Source organism: Ictidomys tridecemlineatus, chromosome 6 (assembly GCF_052094955.1).
Source record: "Ictidomys tridecemlineatus isolate mIctTri1 chromosome 6, mIctTri1.hap1, whole genome shotgun sequence".
NCBI lineage: Eukaryota > Metazoa > Chordata > Mammalia > Rodentia > Sciuridae > Ictidomys > Ictidomys tridecemlineatus.
The window spans coordinates 94,135,992-94,162,908 of record NC_135482.1 but is presented as its reverse complement, the minus strand read 5'-3'; the positions used below and the strand labels follow the sequence as shown (position 1 = coordinate 94,162,908).

General features: G+C 39.8%; 1 long non-coding RNA gene across 1 annotated transcript in view; it reads left to right on the top strand.

Moving 5' to 3' along the window:
* LOC144364923 (uncharacterized) overlaps nucleotides 1-25,945 on the top strand; it is a 31,841-nt gene extending 5,896 nt beyond the window's left edge. Inside the window, exons 2-4 of the long non-coding RNA XR_013423069.1 lie at nucleotides 23,184-23,259; nucleotides 24,844-25,342; nucleotides 25,432-25,945. This is a non-coding gene — a long non-coding RNA (uncharacterized LOC144364923). The remainder of the gene's footprint in view (nucleotides 1-23,183; nucleotides 23,260-24,843; nucleotides 25,343-25,431) is intronic.
* The last annotated feature ends 972 nt before the right edge of the window (nucleotides 25,946-26,917 follow it).

The window sequence follows — 26,917 nt, the reverse complement described above, 5'->3', positions numbered from 1 at the left end:
TCATGGGATGGCAACTATATTCCCAGAGAGAGTAACTCAAGGGAGAATGAGGTGAAGGCCACAATGTTTTTTATGACCTAATATTGGAGGCCACACTCCATCATTTCTGCATTACTCTATGGGCTGCACAAGCCAGCCCTACTCAGTGTGGGAGTAGCCTTAGAAGGGCATAGGTACTAGGAGGTGAGAGTCATTTGGCGTGACTTGGAAGCTGACTACCACAGGCTCACAGGGTGGCTTTCAGTATCAAATGAAGCAATGAGTATAAAACATTTTGTAAACTTAAACTTGTTACATAAATATTCAATATTGTTCATTTTATTTTTGGCCTGGTCTAACTTACCAATACTATTTGCAAAACTGAGGTATGACTTTGAGTCCATGTGTCTCTATTGGCATTTAGTTGACAGAAGAAAACATAAATATGAGGGAGAAGCTGGCAGGCCTAGGATTTGCCAGGAGTGAGATGGAAAGGGCCCATTTTAGCTCAGTTCTGTAGCCCTGCTGGTCAATTAAGCACCTCATTTATCTCCTCACAGCTTTATTATGTGTGCTGGAAAGAGTCAACAAGGTATGTCACAAAATTAACAAAGGGGAAAAGAAACTCAGGATGTGACCCAAAAAGAAACACTGAGTTTCCCTTAGTGAATGTCTAGGGAAAGGCAGCACTTTGCACCCCCATTGTGTGGAGTCTGGCTCGGCTTCAGGCCGGCCCCAGGGGTGCGGTTTCAGACAGGATGGAGATGAGGGTGTGGTAGAACTGTGGCCAGATGTCTGCAAGCCACAGCTCCTTGCCCTTGCAGCCACCTCTCCCTCCCATGTTTATGGCTTCAGAAATGTAGCCCCTACAGCTCAGGACAACCATCATAGATTTCAGGATGTCTCCTGGGGTTCACTGGTTGGGATTCTCTCACAGGCAGCATATAGAATTTAGGCTCAACTTGATTATGAGTTGCACAAGTTAAGGGCAGAATCTGGTTAGTTGGGTAGTTTAATTGGCCTGAATGTTGCCTTCCAACTTTGAGTCTAATCCTTTATCTCTAGAGATCTCTCAGGAAGAATCCTTGTATCTGGCTCACTTAATCTAAACTTATTTTCTCAGCTGTCTAAGCAATCTGTGCTCTCACCTATCCAGATGTTCTCTTTCATAGTTTTGTAAGTGCTAGTGAACGTTCATTAGATGTTTCCAGAATTTTCAGGAATCATGTTTCATCATCAATGCCTACTGTGATGTCAGTGTTGCTGTCATCCCTGGAGATGTGAAAGGTGGATCAATTTGATAGCATAGAGCTAGGAACTGGCTCTTGTCCCAAGCCTGGGTTCCCTGGGCTTCCTCCTGAATGCTTCTTTTTTGTTTGGCCACAGACATGTAAAGTTTCCCTTAACCTACAACATCTCTCCTCCTTGAGAAGACAGTGACCTGCTACAAGTAATTCATATAGAAATAGGTGACATTTATTTAGGCAGTGGAAGACATTCTCCCTAAACACTCCTTTCTGGTTTGGGTCATTCCTAGCAGCTCTGATCTAGTCTTTAAAAAGTTCAAGAAAAGACAGAGCAAATCTTGGGAATAGCTAGAGACTACTGGAACAGGAACTCATAAAGACAGCTCTGGAAAGCCACAGATGAACTCTGGAGTCGACTCCACGTGCTGAGGCTCCTCCAGTGGCTTGTTCAGAGGGCACCTGTTAGGGTTAGGGCTTCATCCTGGTGTGGATTTCTGCCTCACTATAGGGTGAGCGCGTGGAGGGCGGAGCTTTTTCTTTGCAGAGGTGGGTCACTGCTGTGGTCTCCTGGCCCTCCTATGCACTTAGTGCAAGCCATCACAATTATTCACATCCTTTTTCAGTTTATTGAATTGTCTCATTTCCCCTCACCTTGTGAAAACCTATTCAACAAATGAAGCACACTTTAATAAAATTTCTTCCTCCCTCCCTTTCTTCCTTCCACCTTCTTTCCCTATTTTCCTCCCAGTTCTTTTTTTCTCCTTTCCCCCCCTCACCTCTTTCTGTACCTCCATAGCAAGTATGTAAATGACACTGTTCTCAGAGAGCCTTCCAGTCCCTTTCAAACCCCACAGAGAAGTGCAGAATATAAATGAGTCTCTAACTTTCACCTTATTTCCCCACCATGCTTATCAACTATAAATGATCATTAATTCATTGCACTCCAAATCTTAGTGATGGTTCTATTTGACTTTTCTACTCTACATTTAAAAGCTATTTTCATAGCCCTCCATTCCCATAAACCACACAGCCTCTAGTTTCCTGAGGGTGGCCTGAGAGGGTTCCTGGGCAGATGACAAGGATTACTTACTTTCAGGATCCATAGAGATCCACTGAACTGGGTCACTTTGGTAAAATGTGAGGACTCGGTAATTTGCTCCATGAACACCCCTGACCACCTCTTAATTTTTTTCTTTTCAGCTCAGTTCTACTAATTGAGCTCTTTTACTTTCTGAGAATTTAATTCCTTACAGTAATGAGTAGCATTTACCTACTGTCCAGAGATTTCAAAATTAGTTAGATTATATCATATACTGACAATTCTGTTCTGAACCAACTAAGGGACTTTAAGGATATTAGAAAGGTATAATTTGGCAATTAGCTTCCAGAAAATGATACACAGAGGATCCCTTGACCAAACTGCACAGTTTTCTTTGAACAAATTACCCACAGCTCTTGACTACTGGATGCAATAATGTCAGCCCAACAATTTCTGCTTACATCTGCTTTGAAAGATGACATGGAAGTGTTGTAAAATCAATTCTCCAGCTCTCTTAGGAGAAATAGGCCTTTATGGAAAGTGATAGAGCAAGCCAGTGCAGTGAAACATGCTTTGGGTGTGATACTCATGCTTAGGAAGTGACTGAGTTTAAACTTGGCAATCTAGTTAAAAGTGATCGTATGTTTACATATCATAAAAATGTATGGTGCTGATGAATAGAAGGGAGGAAACCTATAGGGAAAAGGGACGACTATCAACCAAGTGGTTTCCGGGGGCTTAAAGATCCCCTAAGAAGCATTATGTATATATTAAGACAAAGAACTGTTTGTTCCATAAGACAAGACTATGGTGCCAGTAACATAAATGAAAATGTTTTCAATACCCAGAAAGTAGGGAAGGGTAGAACATTAAGCTAACTTGGCAGGGCCAAGAGATACTTTCAGATGATCTCAGAGGTAGAAAGTTTGCCAGACTACCAGTGAAAAGGGTGGAAAAAATGGAAATAATTTGCTGAAAAAACTAGTAAAGTCCAAGCAGGAAATGAAATGCAACCAGCAAAGGACATAAAGAGAAAAAGACAAAGCTGGTGTGCACTGGTAATCCCAGTGACTTGGGAGGCTGAGGCAGGATCATAAGTTTGAGACCAGCCTGAGCAATTTAGCAAAACTGGTCTCAAAAAAAAAAAAAAAAAAAGCAATGTACTATTTAAATATTGAAGACATAAATGAGCTATAGTACAAAACATTAATCTTTATAAGTAAAAAAAGAAAGCCAAAAATGTAGGCTACTTAAAGGTCAAAAATTGAAATAACTTTAAGTATGAAATAATTTCTTACACTCAACCCTTCTATTCATACATAACCATTTTGTATGAATTTTTTTAAGCATTTTGGTACATTTTCCTCTAGATCTGAGTTATATGTGGTGTAGCTTGAGATCTAGGAAGTATAAGATATGGACTGGATTAAGATTTAGTAGAATTTCTCATTAGTAATTTTTATATTTACTAAATGTTGAAATTATATTTGAGGCAGTTGTGTTAAATATATTATTAAAATTAGTTTCACCTATCTTTCAAAGATTTTTTAAATGTGACTCCTGGAAAATTTCAAATTACACAAGTTGATAACATTAAATATCTACTAGACAGTGTTGTTCTACTCTTTACTTTTTATATGTAATAGGCAGCAAGTCATTGTTAGTTAAATTGAATAGGGAATCAAATTTCAGAATTAATTAAAAAGATTGTGATTTTATCTTGAAAATTTAATAAAAATTACGAGCACAATTTTATTATAAGCATAATCTTCTTACAGGTCTTTCAAATAAAATTTAAATGGTGCTTGAAATTTGACACCAATTCCTAGAAAAAAAAAGTCAAATAATGATTCAGGTTGGAGTAGGAGGAAATTTTTTTCATAGAAAATGAAAGCTTTACATTTGATTTTTTAATAGTACTTATAAAGAGACACATTATATAAAAAATGTTTGAAGAGTTCATCAGTTTCCTCAATGACTTCTAAAACTTGAATAGTCAGACCATTCTCTTTGCATGGCTCATTGTGACATCTTTGTTGGCTCACTCCAATTTTGTACTGATTTTCCTCTCCAGATTCTCATTGGCTAGTGGCTTTGAATGCGATTTTTGCAGCTTCCAAAGTCCCCTTCCTTATTTCATGAAATCTTGCAACTCTGGAGTCTTAGGTAATGAATACGGGGTAAGGAGGGCCCTTATGTGTATCTTCATGGTGTGTAACACTGTAAAATAGGTCTACAATCTATTCTGCCTTAACACTACATCACATGTGTTTTTCAATAGCTTTAAAAATTCTCTAGAAATATCATCTTAAATGAATGACTATGCAACAATTTCTCTTATGGATAAATCCTAATCTTAAGAGTTTATGGAATTATTCTGTTGTGATTGGATGTGTATGTAACATCTCTGAACACAAATCTTTATTATATTCCTGTTTTTGTTTCTGATAGGTATCTAGATGTTCATTTAGTTACAAGGTAGGAAGTTATGGACATTTTAATACAAACTGCCAAATAGTTTTTCTGAATATTTTTAGCAATTTATGCTCTTATACTAGCATATGACCTCATGGAATCATACCTTTATCAATATTGACTATTATCAAGAAAAAATTATTTTGATAATCTTATGTGCAAGATATATATTTATTTTTAAGTTGTGTATATTTGACAATGGGTTAAAGATGTTTTCTAACTATTAATATTTAAATTTCTGTGAATTCACTATTCATGTTTTTAATTTATCAATGGTGAATTTTTTGTACTTTATTTGTAGGAGGCTTTAATTAATTAACCCTTTGTTTAGTGTGTTTGTTAAAACTTAGGCTTTTATTTCTCTTTTGAATTGTTAAATATTTCAAACATATAAATGAATAGAGAATAGTTATAAGAATTCTTTATATTCACCACCATTTTTTTTAAGTTGAGGATTGAATAGGGGTTCAATACCCTTTTGATTTTTTTTGTTTTGAGACAGGGTCTCGCTGAGTTACTGAAGCCGACCTCAAAGATGTGATCCTCCTGCCTTAGCCTCCTGAATTATGTGTGCAGCCTGGCACTTGGCCCAGTTTTAAAATCTTAAATTTTGCTATATTTTGCAAAACATTTTAGAAATAATTGGCTCCTCCAAGGAACTCCATGTAATTCTGGTCACCATCCTCTACTAGTTTCTTCCCTAGCTCCACCAGAAGAGCCACTTCTTTAGACTTCTGATTGTCATTTTTATGCATGTTGACATACTTTTGCTACAAACTTATGTGTCTTAAATTATAGTATTTTTTCATGTTTAGAACTGGCATTAAACTGTATAAGTCATTCAGGAGGTGATTTTTTAATATTTTATTTTTTGCTCCAACAACTAATAACAATTTTAGTTGATGAATAACTAAATTGTTTTTGAAATTTATATATTTTAATACCTTTGTGTGTGTGTGTGTGTGTGTGTGTGTGTGTGTGTGTGTGAGTGTGGGCCAGGGATTGAACTCAGGGACATTTAATCACTGAGCCACATCCCTAGAACTTTTTTGTCTTTTTTTTTTGGAGACAAGATCTACCTGAGTTGCTTAGTGCCTCACTAAATTGCTGAGGCTGGCTTTGAACTCGTGATCCTCCTGCCTTACTCTCCAGAACTGCTTCAAAAAATAACTGGGCTTGTACCATGGCGCCCAGTTATTTTTAATACACTTTAACTTCTATAGATACTGAATTGTAACTATTCATTCTGCTATACATTTTATTTACTTTTGCTCTTATAAATAACGATACAAGTTTTTGTCATAATTCTCGTTGGGCACCTGTGTTCTGGTCTTTCTTAGACATATATACCTAGAAGGAGTTTTGCTGGGTACTGGAAAATGCATGTCCTCAATTTTATTACATGTTTATATTTTAATCCATAAAGGGTTATACCAATTTACATTCTCACCAGTGATTTATGAGAGTTCCTGATCCTCTGAATCCTTGAGAAGGTTTGATATGGACAGGCTTGAGCGTTTGTCAGAAGTATATTGGTTATTTGTTTTTTCTTCAGTAAATTTCACATTGTTTCTTTTAATTATCTTTTCTATTAGGTTTGGTTTTTCATATTAAATTTTGTAAGCATTTCATGTTTTCTGGATATTAATCTTTCACTGATTATTTTAAAAAATTAATAAAACTTTGTAATTTTTAAGTATAAAGTTAATGCTTTTTTGTCTTGCATAAAGAAAATCTCTATTCTGTGATTACAAAAAAATTCCTCCTGATTCTGTTCTAAAATTCATGAAGTTTTCTTTAAAATATTATGTAATTCATTTGGAATTTCTACGTCATTCATTTGGTGGCAGGGGGAGATGTAATTTTGTGAATACTCAATTGTATCATGACCGTTTGTTATATTTTCGGTCTGACTCTGTAAGGTCATTTCTCTCCTTTAATAAGTTTTGGTTTATATGTGAGTTGGTTTCAGAACTCTACTTTGTCCTTTTGGTTTATTTGTCCATCTCTTACTAAAACACTCTGTCTTAATAGGTCTACTTCATAACAAATCTTGACCTCTGGGGGAGCAGGTCTGTCTCTCACTGTATTTTTCTTTTCTTTTTTGGTGGGAGGGGCAGTACTGGGGTTTAACTCAGGGGCACTGGACCACTGACCCCCAGCCCCAGCCCTATTTTGTATTTCATTTAGAGACAGGGTCTCACTGAGTTTCTTAGTGCCTCGCTTTTGCTGAGGCTGGCTTTGAACTCATGATCCTCCTGCCTCAGGTGCCCGAGCTGCTGGGATTATAGGTGTATGCCACGGTGCCTGGCTCTCACTGAATTTTTTCTACTTCAGGAGTACTTGGTTACTTTTGGGCCTGTTCCTGTCCATGTGAATCAAATAAATATTTGAGTGGAATCATATTCCTTGTACAGATTTATATAGGAAAAACTGATATCATTTCAACATTCAGTCTTCCATCCACAAACATGTTTTATTTCTCCATTTACTGAGATATTTTCTTACTTCATTATTGTAATTTTATCAGTAAAGGTTTTTACACAATATTTATGTTTTCCAGACTTTGTACGGTTTTTGTTGATTTTTTTAAATGGAATTTTTGTGATTGTTTTCTAATTATTACTTATTTGTAGGCATTGATTGATTTTTGACAGTTTTATCTGCATATCTTACAATTTACCCATTTAAATGTATAAAGCAGTGGTTATTAGTTTAGAATATTCAAAAATATGTGCAATAATCTTCATGGTGCCTTTTATTTTTATTTATATATTTATTTTGGTGCTGATGATGGAAGTCAGGCCTTGTACAGGTCAAGCATGGATTCTACCGATGGGCTACACCCTAATCCCACACAGTGAATTTTAGAATAAGTTCATTACTTTAAGAAAAACATCAATATCCTTTAGCTTTCCCTCATCCTTCTGTCCCTCCCTGCCTACAGTAATTTCTGTCTCTATATTTCTTTATTCTGAACTTTCACTTGAAAGGAATGACACTGTATAGTGTTTTGTGACTGACTTCTTTCACTTAGCATAATTTTTAAAGGTTTCCATGTTGAAGAATGTTATTAGTACACTGTTTTTTAAGGCTGAATAATATTTATTGTGGATATACTGTTGATTTTTATATATTGCTTTTGCTTCTAATAATGATAATAATTAATTTTATTGATATTAATTTTCAATGTAGATTTTCCATAGAGAACTCTATCCTCTGTCAGTAGGGCAGTGTTATAAATTTCTTTTTCATTTTGTACATTTCTTTTTCTAATCCTTATTTCATTGATTAGGATTTCTAGTACTGAATGAAAATGCTGAAACACATGTCCTTGTCTTATTCCTTACTTTGATATAATTGCTTTTAAGGTTTTATGATCAAATATGATGTTGCTTCTAATACTATATTTTGGTGAGTATGCTTTTTGAATTAAGAACATAATATTTCTTGATAAAATGCTTTTCAAGATAAAATTAAATTTTGTCTATTTTGTATCTATTGAGATGATCGAATTTTTTCCCCTTTATGAGATTTTTCTCATAAAGGGGAAAAAATTTAATCACTTGATTAAATTGTTCTTTAACATTATTTAGCATCCATTCATCATCTTAAATCTTTCACCATTATTGTTTGGATACACATTGCGTCAGGCACTGTGCTTAAGTGTAGAAATATAAAGATAAATATTTAGCTCATGGCCCCTTTCTTTTAAAAGCCTACCATTTCCTTAGAAAAGTAAGAGAAGGTGAAGGGGGCAGGAGAATAACAAGTATTCAGCATTCACTATGTGTCAGGAACTCTTAGATACTTCAGAAATATATTTTGGCTTAATTCTCCAACCACTATGTAAGTGCAGTGATTTTATCCATTTTATAGATTAGATAATGGAACCTTCTAGAATTAAGTGATTCAAGCCAAGACTTCCTAGCTCTAAAGTCAGGCTATTGCAGTATGTAAATGGCACCTATCATGGTTTTTGAGAACATGGACAGCCATTTTAAATTAGGGTGGTCAAGAGCTTTTATGATCCTAGAAATATAGCTCTAAATGATCCCCTCAATGGTTAGAGGGCATGACATCCACAGGGTCAGTCGACACCATTGAACCAGAAGAGGAGTGGGGCAGAGTCAGTCAGGAAAGCCCCAGGCCACCCTGGAACCAAAGGGCAGATCAGTGGGTTGTGGTGTATAATCGCATAAGATGGTGTTAGAAGGTAAATCTAGAGAGATGGGTTGCTGGATTATCCTGGGAAAACTCTTGTGATGATGTGAAGTACAGATTGGATTAAATAAAACCAGAATTTTAGGCAGGAAGCCATTGCTTCAATCAATGTGGGCAGCAGCGAGAACTCTTCATGTGCTCCTTGCTAATCTTAGTCTATGATCAGTCAGGCTTGATGCCATCTGTCCCTTCTCCTTCTCCAGCTCATCTTGCCTCTCTTCCTCTCAACTCCAGCCTCATTGACCTCTCCCAGTGATTTTGAACATCTCCTATGTTCCTTCTGACCAAATAGTCTGAATATTGTTGTGCTGGGAGGTTATTTCTTTCTCCTTTGAGCGGGCCCCTCCATTTTTCTAGTCAACTTTCTACTCACACTTCCCGTCCTGTATTAATGGTGTTTCTCCCCCCTCCCTCTCTCTCATGTTTTTATTTGTTATTTTTAGGTATACATGACAGCAGAATGTATTTTGGCAAATGATACATAATCATAGTATAACTTATTCTATTTAGGATCCCATTCTTGTGATTGTACACGATGCAGAGTTCCCCTGGTTGTGTATTCAAATACAAGGCGAGGAAAGTTATGTCAGATTAATTCTACTGCCTTTCCTATTCCCTCCCCCATCTCTTGTCTAATCCAATGGATTCTATTATTTCTCCCCCCAACCTCCCTTGTTTTGGGTTAGCATCCTCAAATCAGAAAGAACATTCAGCCTTTCTTTCAGGGTACTAATTCCAATTTGTTAACTACAAATTTGAATATATTCCTTGGTGTTTTCTTGAGCAATCCTTGTGTCTTCTACCAGACTATAAATAATGCTGGATCAAGGTCAGTCTGTATCTGTTTTTGTTTACCTAGTTGGTAGCACAAGACCCAGCACAGAGTAGACACTCATACATATTCATTAAAGAGTGAATAAAGGGGTGATTTATCAGAAAAAGGACAGGTGACATTAGTGGGAATAAAATAAACAAAGAGGAAAGGAGAATGCATAAATATTTAGAAAGAAGCACTGATTTGGAGATTGATTAAACATGGGAGTGAAGGAGATGGAGGAATTGGGCATGATTCTTAAACTAGTCCTTAAATGATTTATTAATAGAGAAGTTATACTGTTAACAGAAATAGAGAATCCACAAGGATGAGGAATTTAATTTTAGGTATATCAACTCTCTAAGAAGACCTAGAGGAGGACAATATCCTATAGGAATCTGGTCAGATAATCATATATAGAGAGAGTGAGATTTTGAACAGGTTTTCAAAATGAAGCAACAATAAATTTGAGGAAGGGTATGTGATTAACAAAGGAAAAAGAATTAATGGAATACTGAGGTGTCAGGAACTGAATCTTGACATATATATTCTTACGGAGGTGGTATAAAGAAGGGGAGTGGTCAACAGGGACACAGGACCAGACAGAGAGGTGGGACATGAGGGCTGTGCACTGCCACAGGAGAGATGGATCCCATTGAATGGAACATCAATACCATGGGGAAGAATGAGGACCAAAAACTGGGTATTGATCTTTAGACAATTCCTTGGTGACCTTTGGGAGTAAAGCTTCTATAGAATACTAGATGGGTTAAAATACTGATTTCAGGAAAAGAAGCAACTGTTGGTATAGCCCACTAATAGAAGTGTGGCCATGTAAAGAATATAAAAATAAGACAGTAAGTGGAGTAAATAGTGGAAAGAACATCAGGGAATATTTCTTAAATTATCAAAAGTCTGAATGTGCTCAAAAGCAGAGAAAGATCTGTAAGGAGGAGAAATCAAATGTGCAGTTGGGTGAGGTTGGGGGAGTGGGCCGCGTGAGCAGCACTTCTTGGGTGGGGAGGGTTCCAGAGGCAGTGAGGAAATAGGGGTGTGCCTAGCTTGAGTAAAAACCAAGGCTCACTCTCCAGCTGCAGGGAGCTGTGTCTTCTGAGATGGAGAAGGAAGATGGGGGTCCATGTTAGGTAGGAGGTTATCGTTTCTTATCAAGACTGCTGATGTTTTTTGAGTGGGAGAGGAAAATAGAGTGCGGGAAGGAAGTAGAGTAAGGCAGCAGAGGCATCTGTGTCCCAGCATTCTCCACTTGCCACAAGCTCAGAGTGGGAAAAGGAATGAGTTGTTGCCCTGAAACCATCTGCCTGTTTGCCAGGCCATTAGTAATTCTCCAGAAGCTGCAAGAACCAAGAAAAAGAGGAAGGAAGAAGAAAAAAAAAAAAAAAGCAACTTCAGATGCAGAGCAGCAGCATTCTGGGACGTGCCTGCAGCTGGCCCCAGCCATGACCTCCCCAAGCTGTGCCCCTCTGAGGGCTGTGGGAAGAGGTGCTTTCCTGTATACACAGGTGGAGGAGACCTGGGTCCAATCTCCAGTCCTGCCTCTGGCTCAGCCCAGCCGCGGGCACCCTTCCTGTGGGCGGTGAACTGTTCTGCATGGTGGAGCCTGGGGCACTTGAAACTGGTAATGAAAATCCCATCATTTGCTCCCATAGTAATCTCAAAAGGGTTTTCCCAAAATATGATCTCATTTCATTCTCACCACACCACAGCATTGTCGTTTAAAGCTGCCAATTAATAAATGTCTTGAGTGAGACCATGCAAGACACACTTAGGTCTTTGATTGGAAGGTCAGGTGCTTTTCAACCATCTCACATTGTCTACACCTGTCTGGTCTGCTTTGATGGTGAGGAGGTATCGATACCTGATTGATCTATTTTGGTGGTGAGAAGATGGGCTCTGGGATTTGGGAGATGAGAATGGAAAAATACCTGGATGGCAAGAAGCCTGTATTTGCCCTCAGCCTGAGCTTGCCAAGGTGAGCCACCTCCTTCTGCAGGTCAGGAAGCAATCCTGTTTCTGCTAAAAGGAACTGATGGTGCCTATAAACTAAAAATCTTCTCATGGAAATAAAAGCAGGGCAGGCAAATTATGCATGTTTGGTACTGATGGTGAGGGCTGGGATATGGACAGGAAGAAGAGTGTCTAAAACTGTGCTTGCCTCCTGCCCCCCCAATACGAGTTTACACTCACAATGTTATACATACTAGGCAAGGTCTCTGCCACTGGGCTGCATCCCTAACTCTATTCTTGCCAATCTTAAGCTAATATGACTAGAACAAAAGGAATACCATCTACTTCTTCCTCCTTCACTTTGGATGTTGCAGGTTCACTCCCAGGTAAAGGGCACTGACCAGATGTATGACCCTGGACACGTCATGTCATCTCTCTGGCCTCGGGTTTCCTTTCCTGGAAAATGCCTAGATGGTTTCTGAGTTGTGATTGACTAAAACGTCTCTGAGTCTGTGATTCTTAGGAAATGGAAGTCATCAGAGCAGGAAGAGAAAAGTTTCTTCCCAGGAACGTCTTGTTCAAGAACTTTTCTGCTTTCCCACTTGGGTGGTGATGCCATCAATGGGTCAATAAAAGAGCATTATTTTCTTCCGGCTAGCTAACTAACGTGCCTAGCTGATAATCAACTAGTCGATTCACCAACTGACTATTCTACTAACCAGCTAATCAACTATCCAACTAATCTTCTGATTAACCTATACCTGAACAGCAGCCAGAGGAAGGAGCCATTGCCAATATCCTCCCCAGTGGAAAAGAGTGAAAGCGGCTAAAGCAGGGTGTGGCAATCCTGGACCCAGATGTGGACGGCAGTAACTTACATGGCCGACTGAAATGGTCTGACAGGGATGAACCATTTCCACTTATAAATTTTATTCCAGCTTGCACGGTTGAACAGCCACTCTGGGATGTCCCCTGACATAAGCCTGCAAGGGCTTAGTGCTCCTCAGCCTGCCCGGCACAGCGATGTCAGTTTCGTGTGGCCGTGCCAAGTGTGGAGAGAGGCCCTATGTGCACTTTCAGTCACATGGCCTGGTGACTCAGGGCCTTTCTGGTTCCTGCTTGTCGGAGTATGGGAACTGGGGAGGCCAGGTGAGAAATGACTTTGCAGTGATTTTCTGGGAGGGCCTGGGGTTGGGTGATGGTTTGTTGTTATATGGGCGGCCCTGACCCTTTTTTATGTGAGCACAATAAAGTTATCAGATAATCACAGAAATGCCATTTTCCGATGTCATTTCCGAAGCTCCTGTGTTCCATCTCCTGACTCTGTCTGAAGTAAGCCAAAAACATCCAAGGAGGGGAAAAAAAATCTACATTTTACTACTTCCTTTAATGAAATTGTTTGGAATTGAACCTCCTCATCCCAAGAAACATTTTTTTGCGCTGTCTAACCTGAATCCACCCTGCCACGTTTCAGCATGATTCCTCTCTGGTAGACAGAGTGGAAACTTCGTTCCATGGTGGTAGGAATGTCTAAGGAACCTGGAGAGAAGATGCTAATTCTGACTTTATTCCTCTTTGCTGCTAATCGACAGCCTTCTGTTCTTTCAAACTGGATTTTGAAAGTATTTCCTTCAGGGATCTTTCTCTGTTGAATGCCTTCTTTTCATAGAAGAGGTGAGAACCCTCAGCTCATTTTTTCTCGTGCAGTTGTTCTTAGGAACAAGCTATTTTGAAAGAGCAGGGCTCTGTATTTCTTGATGGGATGGATTCTCTTTAATGTAACTAGGGTGTCATGAAAGGAGCTGTGGGCTTGGAGCCAGAAGTCTAGTTCTTTCGTTCACTAGCTGTTACATGAGGCATGTTCCTCAACCTCTGAGAGGCTCTGTTCACTTCTTTAGAAACCAGAGAAACTGGGACTTTAACTCTTGGTTCATGATGGAGTTAAAAAAGGAATGTGCAAAAAAAAAAAAAAAAAGTCCCAGGGATAAGAATGTCCCCCTCCCTTGTTTTAAGGTACTGATAGAACACAGGGGTGCTTTACCCTTGCCCTCCAACCCCTGCCCCCACCCTTTTAAAATTCTGAGAAAGGGTCTTGCAAAGTGACCAAGGCTATCCTTGAACTTGTGATCCTCCTGCCCCAGCTCTCAAATTGCTGAGATTACAGGCATACACCACCATCCCAGCTAGTGGTTGTCGCTTAACTTTTATTTCTGCCCTTTTTTTGGGGGGGGTGGGGGTTGAAGCACCAGTACACTGCTCTGCCCTCAGTGTAAGCTCAGCAGCTACTGTGGATTGACCAGCAGTTTGGTAGGTGAGGACAAGGAAGCTGGAAAGCCTTTAGGGACATTTTGTAGTGTCTTGAGTAGTCCATGATTGAGTGTCCCCATTCCCCAGACAGTGTGGTATGTCTGAATTTGAGTTGAGAAACCAGGAAAATTAGGATCTCTGGACTAAGAATCTAGGGAAAATAGAAAAATGAATGACTTGGTACTAAATTATGTCTGGTTCGGGCACATTCAAGAAAAAAAATGCACTGATGATGTTCCTTTTTTAAAAAAAAAAAAAAATCTATCCCTTGTGATTGCACCTGCTCTTAGAGTTCACCTTTGCTCTGCTTTTTCTGCGTTACTACTACGTCACTTAAGTCACCATTTCCGGACCTTATCTCTGGGAGGCAAGGTTTCTTTGTCCAGTTGTTCAGTTTGATTACCTAGGAGGGTCAGATGTTATTGCTGCTAAAATAATTTCTTTTCCCCAGGAAACCCAGGATCTTGCTTCCACCTGGTTCCTTAGCACACCCTCCCTGCTTGGATCAGAGGTCCATAAGATCGCTGCAGCTTTGCTCCAATGAATGTTGGTGATATGCAGACAGGGATCCAGTCTGGCTCTGGGGTGAAGCTGACAAGGATAAGTAGAGAGCTCTGTGGAAGGAAATGATGCTGGGTGGGATATGGGCTCACAATTCTAGCATAAATGAAGTCTGGAGAAGACTGAGGGCTAGGAAATGGTATGTTTATAGAGTGCAAGGCTTCCTTTTTCCTCATCAGGCCAGGTGAATGGAGAGGAGTGGGAGGGACACTGTGGAACGTGTCCTACTCCACGGCTCACCTGTTGGGGCAAAGCAAGTAAAGTAGCCAGGCAGAAGTTGCTCGTTCATTTTTCTGCCTCCACCATTGACCAGGTTGTAAGTAAATGACTGTGTGTAGTGGCTTTGTGGAATGGAAATGCACAGACAAGTTGAACATATCTCTCAGTTTGTGGCATACTCTCCTTAGAAGGCTATGCAAGGTCATGTCTGGTTTTATTTTGATTATTTGCCCTCAGCCCTGATCTTCACTGCCATTACCCTTTGTCCCCCTCTCCTGTCCCCATCCAACCCTGGTGCATATGGCACACTAATGATGGGATAAGAGCATCCCTGTGTGTGGATCCAGGTGAAGCTGCTCTAGACAGGGGATTTGCAGGGCTACAGGGAATATAAATAAGTAATTTCTCTGAATACTGCCTGATTGCTTTCCAGAATGGCAGTGTCAATTTACTATCACTGAAGCAATGTGTGGGTGAGTCTATTTCCATGAATCTTCTCCAGTACTTAGTATTATCTGCTTTTCTAATCTTTGTATACTGGGTATGGATATACTGGATATAAACCAATATATCACTGATTTTACATTTTAATTTTTTCTGATTTCTGATTTCACTTCTTGTGCTTGGTGTTTATTCTCAAAATTGTGTGTTACATGTTTCACTCATTTTTCTTTGGTTTCCAATCTTTATTTTGATTTACAGGAGTTTCTTATATATGTTAAACATATAATTACCTATAAATGTAGACAATACAATTTTTTTCTAATATTGTTCTTTTAAAAATATTTTTTAGTTGTAGTTGGACACAATACCTTTATTTTATTTATTTTTATGTGGTGCTGAGGATGGAACTCAGGGCCTCATACAGGCTAAGTGAATGCTTTACTGCTGAGACACAACCCCAGTCCCCTAATATTGTTCTTATCCAGTTTTAGAATCAAAGTTATATTTATTAGCCTCATAAAGTGATTGTTGTTTAATTTCTATAATGATATTTATTTATGCAGTTTTTGATTTCTTCTTCTGCCAGTACGTTATAAATTAAGGCACTTTATAAATATAATGTTCGAAGTACAGGACCTTCTCCTTATGTCATATAACACTCCATAAGTCTTTTCAATCGAATGCTTTTATTTTATTTAATTCTGAGAAATAATATTTATTTCTTTAAATATATTGTCCTTTGTCAATTTGTTGTCTTTTTCTGGGACTCCAATTGGATAGCTCATGAATCATCTTCTACTTCTCTACCCCACTAAATGAACTTTCATTTCTTTAAAAAATTAAAATCTGTATGATTTTTAGAAAACTCTTAATTAACACAAGTTTCGTGGTGTTGCCTTGTATTTATTTATCTTCTTACTCTGGAGCTAGACTATTAATGGTGGGTTTACATATGCCTGAGATACCATTAATTTGCCCCCTGATTTAAATGTAGTTTCATTGAAGTTAAGATTCTAAGCTGGAGTTTTGCTTTTCAGCACTGAAAAAAATTATTATATTGCCTAGCATCCAGAGTTGATATTAAGGATTCCTATTTCATTCCAGGGGCTCTGTACCTTCTCTCTGGAAACTTTCAGACTTGTCATTTTTGTTTTGGTTTCTTGACACATGCATTTATTTTCTTTGCCGTCTGAAGCCTTTTGTCATGACATCAAAGGAGTAAAAATGGGTATGAATTTCCAACAGTTAAAAAAATGTGGGGAGGGTGTCCAGAGGCCACGTAGCTGTGTGGTATGTGGCTCGCAGGGTGAAAGGAACATGGTGAAGGATACACACCATGGAGCTGCTGTCAAGAGCCTGTTTTTTCTTACTGAACCCTGGAAGTTTCAGAACTCTAAATGTGAAGACTGTTTGAGGACTCAGATTTAGAGGTCTCGAAAACTCTCTGTTTGATAGAGGCCCTCATTCTTGGCTAAGATAGCTCATCTAAGACAGTTCCCCACTTCTCCCCTGAGATCCTGGGAGGGTTGCCCTTCTCTAAAAACACTATAGAGCCTGCTTATCCTGCAGGAGCTGAGGCCACATCCAGGCTCATTCCCATTTCCCACCATGAACAGGGACTGCGTTGAACTCCAAGTTCACAGTCCGCTTTGTTAATGCCACCTATCGGCTTGGATTTTCTTTTGTGGGGAGGTACTGAACTCAGAGGTGTATAACCACTGGGCAACATCCACAGCTCTTAAAAAATGTTTTATTTAGAGACAGAGTCTCACTCACTGATTTGCTTAGCGTCTAAGTTGCTGAGGCTGGCTTTGAACTCGATCACCCTGCCTCAGCCTTTAGAGCTGCTGGGATTATAGGCATTCACCACTGCACCCTGTTCAGGAGGGATTTGAGGAAGTTAGCATATGTGAAAGATTAGAAAGTAGAGAAATGACTGCATGGGAAAGCAAGATGTGATCGGGGTACACAGGAGCTTGAAAGTCTCATGTATCCTCAGAAACATACATGAAAATATCACTTCAACAAAAGGAAGATGCTAATCTGTTATATGTAATGGTGAATATGATTAAAAACAATGTATCCTGTACTTGAAAACTGCTAAGAAGGTAGATTTTAAGTGTTCTCACCACACACAAAATGTATGTGCAGTAATATATATATGCTAACCAGCTTGATTTAGCCACTCCACATTGTACACATATTTTAAAACATCATGTTTCACATGATAAAAATGTGCAATTTTCATTTTTCAATTAAAACAAAAGAAATAAAAAGAAGAAGAGGATGCTATGAATAATATTAATTACAATTTTGGAGCCTAAAATAGAGAAAAAAATAAAACAGTGAAACAATGAACAGAAAAGGTAATATATACGTTATCCCAGGGACTCAACATCTAACAGGAGTTCCACAGAGACTGAGGAGAAAAGATATGTGAAAGAATTACAAAGAAACATTGCAGGATAATTTCCCAGAGTTGAAGGATACAGAATTTAGAAGTGTTCACCTAGTACTCAGTAATAATGAATGAAAGTTGATAGATGCAATATTGTTCAATTCAGGTACCAGTAATAAAAAGATGTTAAATGTTTTCAGAGAGAGAAGGAAATGGAGAAAAATAAAGCCAACCTACAAATAAATGGACATCAAAGATATCTAGCAGCTAGAGGTTGCTAGAAGGTAGTTTTAACTACTTTAACATAAAAGGAAAATAATTTTTCAACTAGAATTCTATTTTCAGAAAAATATCTGTAAATTTTAAAAGTGGAAGAAAGGACATTTTGAGACAGACACGGAGTCAGGTTTAATTCTCCATGCCATTTTTAGCAGGGAGGTACTGGGGAGTGAACTCAGGGGTGCTGAGTTCACTGAGCTACATCCCCAGCCCTTTTTATTTTTTATTTTGAGACAGGCTCTCATTAGTTGCTTAGGGCCTTGTCAAGTTGCTGAGGCTGGCCTTGAACTTGGGATCTTTCCATCTCAGCCTCCCTAGAGGCTGGGATGACAGACATATGCCACTATGCCCGTCACTTGGTAAGGCACTCCTACAAAATGAGGGACTAAAGCAAGTCAGAGGAACGTGGGATTCCGGAAGTAGCACATCCAACCCAGCGTAGTAGTGAAAGGAAACACACGGTGACAGTTTTGCTGCAGGTCTAGAGAGAGACCAGTACAGATTTTACAGATGAAGGAAACACTAATTATGTCCTTAGATATTTTTGAAAACATCATAGGCACAGAAGTGTTAGTTAAATTGACTGTGAATTCTATATCCTTCAACTCTGGGAAATTCTCCTTCAATGTTTCTTTGTAATTCCTTCCCATATCTTTTCTCCTCACAGAAAAAATCACAGAGGTGGTGAGTGTAGTCGTCCCTCAAGCTCCATAGGGGTTGGTCCCAGGAACACCCTCAGATACTAAAATCTAAGGATGTTCAAGTTCCTTATATAAAGTGGTATAGTATTTTCATATAACCTATCACATCTCTATACTCTAGTTAATTCCTGGATTATAATACCTAATACAATGCAAGTGATGTGTAAAGATCGTTGTACTATATTGTTTAGGGAATGATAACAAGAAACAGTATGTACATGTTCAGTATAGATACAGTTCTCTCTCAGAAATTTTCCATCCTCAGTAGATTAAAGTCATGGTTGTGGAACTCTTGAATGTTGAGGACTGACTGTAGTAAGTCAACGATCTGGATCTACTGGCTTCAGAGTGAGAGTTTTTAACCTCTAAACATACGGTGTTTCTCCTGGTAACCTGTCTGAAAGTCACAAAAGCTTTCCACTAGGAAAATAAAAATAGTGATGTGTTCCATGTGTACTAAATAATCACTTTAAAAATTGGAGTCAGAATGCAAAAGATGCTATGTAAATTGCTAAGTTAAATAGTTGTATAGAAGTCAAGATATAGTTTCTAGAGAAATGAAGGTAACCACTGGGAGAGAAAATTCAGAAAAATTGGGATAATGATTTGGTAGAGGGGGTGGATACAGGGAAAGAGAAAGGAAAAGACAGGCAAAATATTGTTGCTTTGCATTTTTTTAAACCAGGGATTGAACTCAGGGGCACTTAACCACTAAGCCACATCCCTATCCCTTTTAAAAATACAGATGTATTTATAAAATATATTTTTACAAAATATATATATTTAGGAGGGTACTGGGAATTGAACTCAGGGGCACTCAACCACTGAGACACACCCCCAGCCCTATTTTGTATTTTATTTAGAGACAGGTTCTCACTGAGTTGCTCAGGGCTTCTCTAAGTTGCTGAGGCTGGCTTTGAACTGCAATCCTTATTCTCAGCCTCCCAAGCCTCTGGGATTGTAGGTATGTGCCACCATGCCTGGCCTTTGCTTTGCATTTTTAATTACCTGAAATTTAAAAATTAAATCATGTATCTGTATTACCTTTAAAAACTTTTAATTTGTATATTTAAAAAAGGGTGAATAAAGCTTATTTGGAAGTCAAATTGGAATTATAGCAATGTGCAAAGGAATAAAAGAGCTAATTTGTGGCTTGGTTTGGAAAAGTGCAGTTTCATGGCTAGACTGTGGGGTGGTGGGTAGGGACGGGTAGGAGTAACTGGAGATGATTCTGGAAACGTAGGTGAGGGTAGGAGTGTGAGAAGCATTGAATGCCACACTAAGGAGCATGAAATTCCCTTTGTTGGTGGTGGGGAGCTATGAAAAGTTTTGAGCAGCAAAATGCCATCTATGTTTCAAAAGGACTATCCTTATGGCACGGCAATGTGGAACAGGGTTTGGAGTGTGGAGATGGCAGGAAGTAGGAGGGCCAGGTCAGAGGCAGGTACCAGGGTCTTCATGGAGGATCTCAGCCTTCACACACATTCTTGACCTGTGTAGAAAATGATGCTTCATGACTGCACCTGGAGTAGAACTCATCCCATTCTTTAGCTGCCTGCCTGGACGGTGGTCCTCTGACCAGGGCTCTTGTTGGCCACAGTGACACCTGCTCAGGGAGAAGAACTTCATGGGACAGCAGGCAGATAGCAGTGGGTAGGCCACATGGAACTACTACAAGACTGCATCTTATTCCAACTTTTAGACTTTCCTATAATTTGCCACTTTTAAAGACATGCCTTTGTCTTTAGCACGGGATTTTTACCAATCCCTCTCTAACCCCTCCACACCCTTCCATTGGTTTTTATAAGTAGTTTTTTAGTATTTTCCTCTTGCCTTGCCAGCTCATCTAAGAAGTAGGAATTCTTTTCTCCTCCTTTTGTTATTAGCATTTTTAAAATAAAAAAATGGAAAAAATGAAAGCTTTTGCACTTCTGGCCTCCTGCTTTCTAGGTTCACACCCACTGGCACCCTCCCTTTGAGACTCACAGCGTTCACCCCACAGGGCGGGTGCTTGAGTGAGGAGGAGCCTCAGCTCTGTCTCTCCTGTCATCACTATGTCCTCTCTTCCTTCTTCCCCACTTCCACCCTCCCTTTCTCCTGCCCTCCAGTTGCCAGGCAACCTAGCTCAGGGGCAAGCAAAACTGGCTGGGGGTGCCTCGCTGCCAAAGCCGCCCTGTTGCCCTCTCTGGCAGCCTGGCTGAATGTTGGGCAACTTGCTGAAGGTCAAAGGCAGGCACCCACAGCCGCGGCATTCTCTTCTCTAGGTGTAAACCTGACTCAGGAGGGGAAAGACTTGAGGGCAGGGAATGGGGTCAAGTAGGGCAGTTAATTTTCCCTTCACACCCAAGAGGCTGTGTGGTTCCTGCCTTCCGGCAGAACAGGGTAAAAGTGGAGCTGAATCGGTCTTTGTGCATTTCAGGAATGTGAATGTCATTTCCCTCCATGCCTCACCCTTCCACTGGCAGTGCCGGAGAACTAGACTTGACACTGTAGAATGACAAGTTTACTTGTTAGCAGAGGTTGGAAGTTTTGAGTTGGTAACTAGTATCAAGTTATATGAGTGGGACTAGTGGCATGGGCCCCCCTCTGGGAGCTTGTTAGAAGTGCAGACCCCTGCCCCATCCCACACCATGGAACCAGAATCTGCATTTTGATGGAATGGCCAGATGTTTGTATGTACATTACATTTAAGAACCACTGATCAAATACCCTGGTGTTCACTTGGTTGAAATGAAAGTATGTGGCCATCAGTGGTATCCTGTATTCCACAGACTTGCATTTCTCCTACTCAGAGATGCATCATGAAGCTATAGCCTTAGGATCTTTCATGGATTTCTCTCTCTCTCTCTCTCTCTCTCTCTCTCTCTCTCTCTCTCTCTGTGTGTGTGTGTGTGTGTGTGTGTGTGTGTGTGTAATGCAAATGCAAAGACAGGCTTAGCCTAACATCAGCCTCTTCCCCTTTTCCCCCATTCCTCCTTTTGCAGGTTTGAGACAAGACTTGTTCAGATACACTATCTCACCTTATTTGCACATACTCCTGAGGGGTAATAAAGCAGGGATTATGAATCCTGGAAATGACTTATCTTGTTCAAGGTCACAGACCTAATAACTGGACTCACCCTTGTGATTATTGAACATCGCCTCTTGCTTCCTTTTGTGTGTGACCTGAGCTAGAACTTTTAGTCCTTTAAAACACAAAGCTCAAAAAAGTAATTATTTTTTTTAAAAGGCAATCAGAAACATAATGTTTGGTTTGGTTTGAGTCACAAATTCCACCACGTAGGGCTGAAACTAGGGACTTTTTCCTGAGCCTCTGCAAATTATTCCAGTAGTTCAGAGGCCTTTTTGAACGAGAGGGTACATGGATTGAGTTTCAAAGAAAAGAATGTCGAAAGAAATCTTCCAGATGAGAATGGTCTCCAGATGTGAACATTGCTCTTCCAGATGTGTGGACGAGTGTGGTGGGAGAAGAGGGGGGAATGAGATGCCTTACATGTCTGCAAAATGAAATGGAAAAACCTCTCTCAGCCACAGAGGAAAGTAGGACAAGAGGAAGAGAAATGGAGTCCAAGTTAAACTCTTCAATGTGGAGCTGGACTAACAAGGAGGAATAGAAAGAACGGTTCCCAAGCAGACTGATGCTTTAAATGTGCAGTATGCATGGCGGCCACATTCAGACAGTGCTGCTGGAGCACACACTTGGAGGATATTGTGCCTGTAGAAACTCACCCTTCTTCTTAGACCTGAGTGGACCTGCTTGGGCCCTGGGAGGAGCCAGTCTGGAACTGCCCAGGCTGCAGAGCCAGCAGGACAGGCTTGGGGACTTATTCAGGGGAGAAGGGAACCCATTCCAGAATGCGGAAGGAGAAGCAGCCAGGAATGGCACAGTTCTTTCTTTTTTCAACTTCTAAATAAGCAATGTGTTCTCTCAAGGATCACTAGGTTTATTTCTCATGATGTCAGGAGACCCCAAATTTCTCAAATGAGTAAATCTGAAACTGAAGAAAATGGAGGTCTTGTGGCCAAGTCCACTTGGTTTGTCTCAAAATCTGCAAATCCCTACCTTCACCAAACTCCTGGCTGCATGGAATTTCACCCTTTGTTTCCTTCTGCCAGCACCTCACCTGCCAAATTACTGTTCTAGGTGTCCATCTACCCACCTCTCCACTTTCCAGACCTCCCTCTTCTTCCACTTAGAGGCGTCCCTAAGTCCCAATTTCCATGACATCTGGAAGATGACTTCTCTGAGTGGGTCCAGCTGGTGGAAGGTGTTCACAGTTTTATTTTTCTCTAAGGGTTCCCAGAATCTAAAGAATATATTCCAGCAAAAAGTAAGTTGTTAATTACTTGCATTATTAAAGATGTGCACATTTAATAATGCCTATATACCGATGATACACACATACACACAAACTGGCATAATCTCTGGTTAATATGCTAATAATATCGTTTAATAATCGATAAATTGAAAAGTTAACTGGCTGTCTTCTCTTTTCCTCTGTGGGGCCTGATTCTCCTCTGGGATCTCCAGTGCAATGCATTTCTCAAGTGCCATATCAACCAGAAGGCAGATTTTCCAGTTGGAAGGCATTCAGACCATTGCAGGGGTAAGCCCAGCACCAGCCCCCTGTGGGCAGATCAGTGTTGCTACCAGGAAGTATAGCATCATCACCATCATCATTATCACATCATCATCAATGGCTAAGAATTTATTTTTTTTTCATGGTACAAGGGATGGCATATTGGAACTTTCTATCATTGAACCACATCCCCATCTTTTTTAAATTTTTTTGAGACAGGGTGTCACTAAGTTGCTTACAGCCTTGCTAAATTGCCTAGGCTGGCCTTAATCTGGTGATCCTCCTGCCTTATCCTTCCAAATAGCTGGCATTACAGGTATACACCATATTGCCCAACTCCTTTTATTCTTAGTCGAATTGCCATTGAATTTGGAAGCTGTTTTTTTTTAAGTTTAATCCTAAGTCTATCTTGATATTCCAATTAGTACCCAATTCACAGTTTTATGGGATTGACTCTGTCCTGGTTTACTAGGTGAATATATCTTTAAATTTTATTATACTTAAAACCATTTGAACTGATTGAAAACTTAGGAAAATTAGTTTGAATTGATTGAAAGCTTGGAAAAAATTAGGTTTAGTTCAGTATATGGTCTAGAAAATGTATGCACTCTATCTTGGTTTTTAACTATAAATCAAGTATATTTTATGCCTCTGAATTGGATAGATTTCTGTGTTTGACATGTGTCATGGCAAAGGCATGTTATTTTGTTCTTGGATTCTCTATTATTTTGAAAAGATTTCTAAAGCCTAACACTACGATTAGCCCATCTTTCCCATAAGTGCTGCACTGTTGACTGTTAATCATTACATTTAGATCAAGCATCAGGATCATAAAGATTCCCTGCCTTTTGTGCACCCTTCCACCCACTGCCCAGAATCAGGAGAGGGTATTTTGGTTCATCTGCTTCCCTGGTGTGAGCAGGACTGTTCAGACAGAAGGGACATGGTCCTCCTCCTCTGTCAACTCAGAACTCTACCAGATATCATTCCTGTTGGAGAGGGGATCCCAGCCACATGCTCTGTAACTCATTAATCCTCAATAGTGACTAATGCCTCAAAACCCAGCCCTTGTCTGTGGAGTCCAGGGGTGTAATTTCATTGGAATGTTTCCGTTGACTTGTTCTCTGCCTTTCTTTTCACCTGTCTGTTATGCTTAGCTCTGCTCTCCTGCATGTGTTAATTCTAATCCTTTCGTGTGACCCAAACTAAAGAAGATGCCTCAGGAATGGACTCTGTACCTATTTGACTTCTCCTGGTGTGCTCTGATACCTCATCCTCTACTATTAATATATTAGATCAAACCTACCATTTCTTGGGTGATATATATATAAATAAATATAATATAACATTTATTGCTACTAACGATATAACCAGCTAGATGGTGTCATTCCCATTTTTTAGATGAAAAGTCAGAGAGGCTGATCCCTTGCCTTGCAGCTAGAAATCAGATGAAACCTGGTCTGACTCCAAAGCCTCTGTTTCAAGGACTTCCAGCTCCCATTCATATTGCCCCAGCAGACCCTTATGATGTCAGGAAATTCTCAACTTCCCAAACCAGTCTATTTAAGTTCATTTTACTAATAAAAATAATAATGCCTGTGTGTCTTGTAGGTGGTGTAATGAAGTGAAAGGAAGAAGAGAGTGGATAGCCAGAAAGTTTGGAAATCACTCCGACGACACTAAAGGAACACTTTGGGTTCCAAATGAGATGTTTCCCTCAGGATGACTTTTGCCATAAGGGTGTGACCTTACCACCACCCTTTTCATTGGTTGAATGGATTGAACCCTGTGACTAAACCTGACTGAGGAGATTCCTTTCCGGTTCATGACCCTAATCTTGGAGATGAGGAGTCTTTAATCATAGTTCCTTGAATAACTGAAGAGCCGGAGGTATCAGAGTGAGACAACGGGGTTGAGGGCTTGATCCTCATTTTATCAAACAATTCAGAGTAGACCTTCATTCTAGAAGTTGTAACAAGATAGCATTTTTGGTAAAAGAAAATAATTTCCTCCCCAGCCCGTTGTCTTGTGCTACCCCGTATTCCTGATCCCTTGAAAAATAACCTGTCTGGGCCACCAGAGGACAAGCCTATGGCTATGTACAGTAGAGGTAAGTTCATTCCTCCTCCTTTTAGAAAGCATTTGACACAGCACAAACAATAACAAGAGGCACCCTCAGTGACAATTTTTTCCTCCCAGCAGTGACAATCAATATCTTTGCTGTGTTGTCCCTGGAACTCTGAAGATAATCCTGAAGGTCTCAAGCAGGTCTTTTCACAGAAGCTGAAAGCTGAGAGCCCAAGTGTAATTCTGAAGGTTGCCATAAGAAGTGGAATTGCTGGAAGATCCACAGGACACTTTTCATAGGGCAGCTAGGAGATTGTTGAATCCAGGACTGCAAAGAAAAGGTTTTCAATTCTGAGCCTTCCAAGCAAGTTTTAAGGAAAGTGACTGTTCATCCTTTACTGGTTACAAATGAAGGAGACGAAGCCATACTCACCTCAGAATCCTCTTCTTGCATTGATTTGTACTTAGGGATGAGGGTGGTAATTGGGGGAGGGAGACCAAAGCTTCTTGTTTCTTAGTTGTACGTAATGCTTGCTCAGGAAATATGAGCAAATGTCTCATAATCTTTATCATCATGTATTTATTGTCTTTCTGGTTGACTGTACAGAGACTATCATATTTACAAAAATAAAATGCTGCCTCTGTGGAGAGTCTTTCTTAATGAGATTTCTGGGCCAAGTCATCTTCCCCCTAATTTGCAGAGATGAGAATGAAAACCAAGAGAGGTCACTAGTTGAAGAATAAGTCATCAGCAGAGAAGCTGACAGCTCAGCCTTCTTCAACCTGGCTTGTAGCCAAGAGACGGGCTCAGTGCAAGACCCAGGTGTTACTCCAAGCCCTCAGTATGCATCCTTTACTGCAGTGGGCACATGTGGTTAGCACTGAATACAGGAGTGGGATACAGCAAGTGTAGTCACTGAATTAGTTGCAATTTGAAATTTATTAGTTGCCTTAATGATTAACAAACATCCACTAAATATCTATATGCCAAATATTGCACCTTACATCAAGGAGGGGATGCAAGGGTTATGACGTTTCAACACAACTAGTGCAGAAGAAAGGACAGCATAATCTGTACTTTGCCTTAGTTAACAAATAAGCATGAAACCGTTAAAGAATGAAGCAGAGAATGTCTTCAAAATGGCAAAGAAAGGAGGATGAAGGGAACACTAAAGAGAACAAGTTCTGTTCTCTTGGCTGTGTAGTCAGGCTGAGTTCTTTTTAAAATTTTATTTGTTCTTTTTAGTTATACATGAGAATAGAATGTATTTTGACATACATACCTAGAGTCTATCTTCCCATTTTTGTGGTTGACATAATGTGGAGTTACACTGGTCCTGTATTCATATATGAACACAGGAAACCTGTGTCCAATCCATTCTACTGTCTTTCCTATTCCCATCCCTCCTCCCTTCCCTTCATTCCCCTTTGTCTAATCCAATGAACATCTATTCTCCTCCTGCCCTTATTGGGGGTTAGTATCAGCATACCAGAGAGAACATTTGGCCTTTGGTTTTTTGGGATTGGCTTCAGGCTGAGTACTGAAGAACGATGGACAAAGACTGCTTCAGAGAGGACAGGAAGCCATATAGAAATGCTATAGTTATGGCAAAGGGGC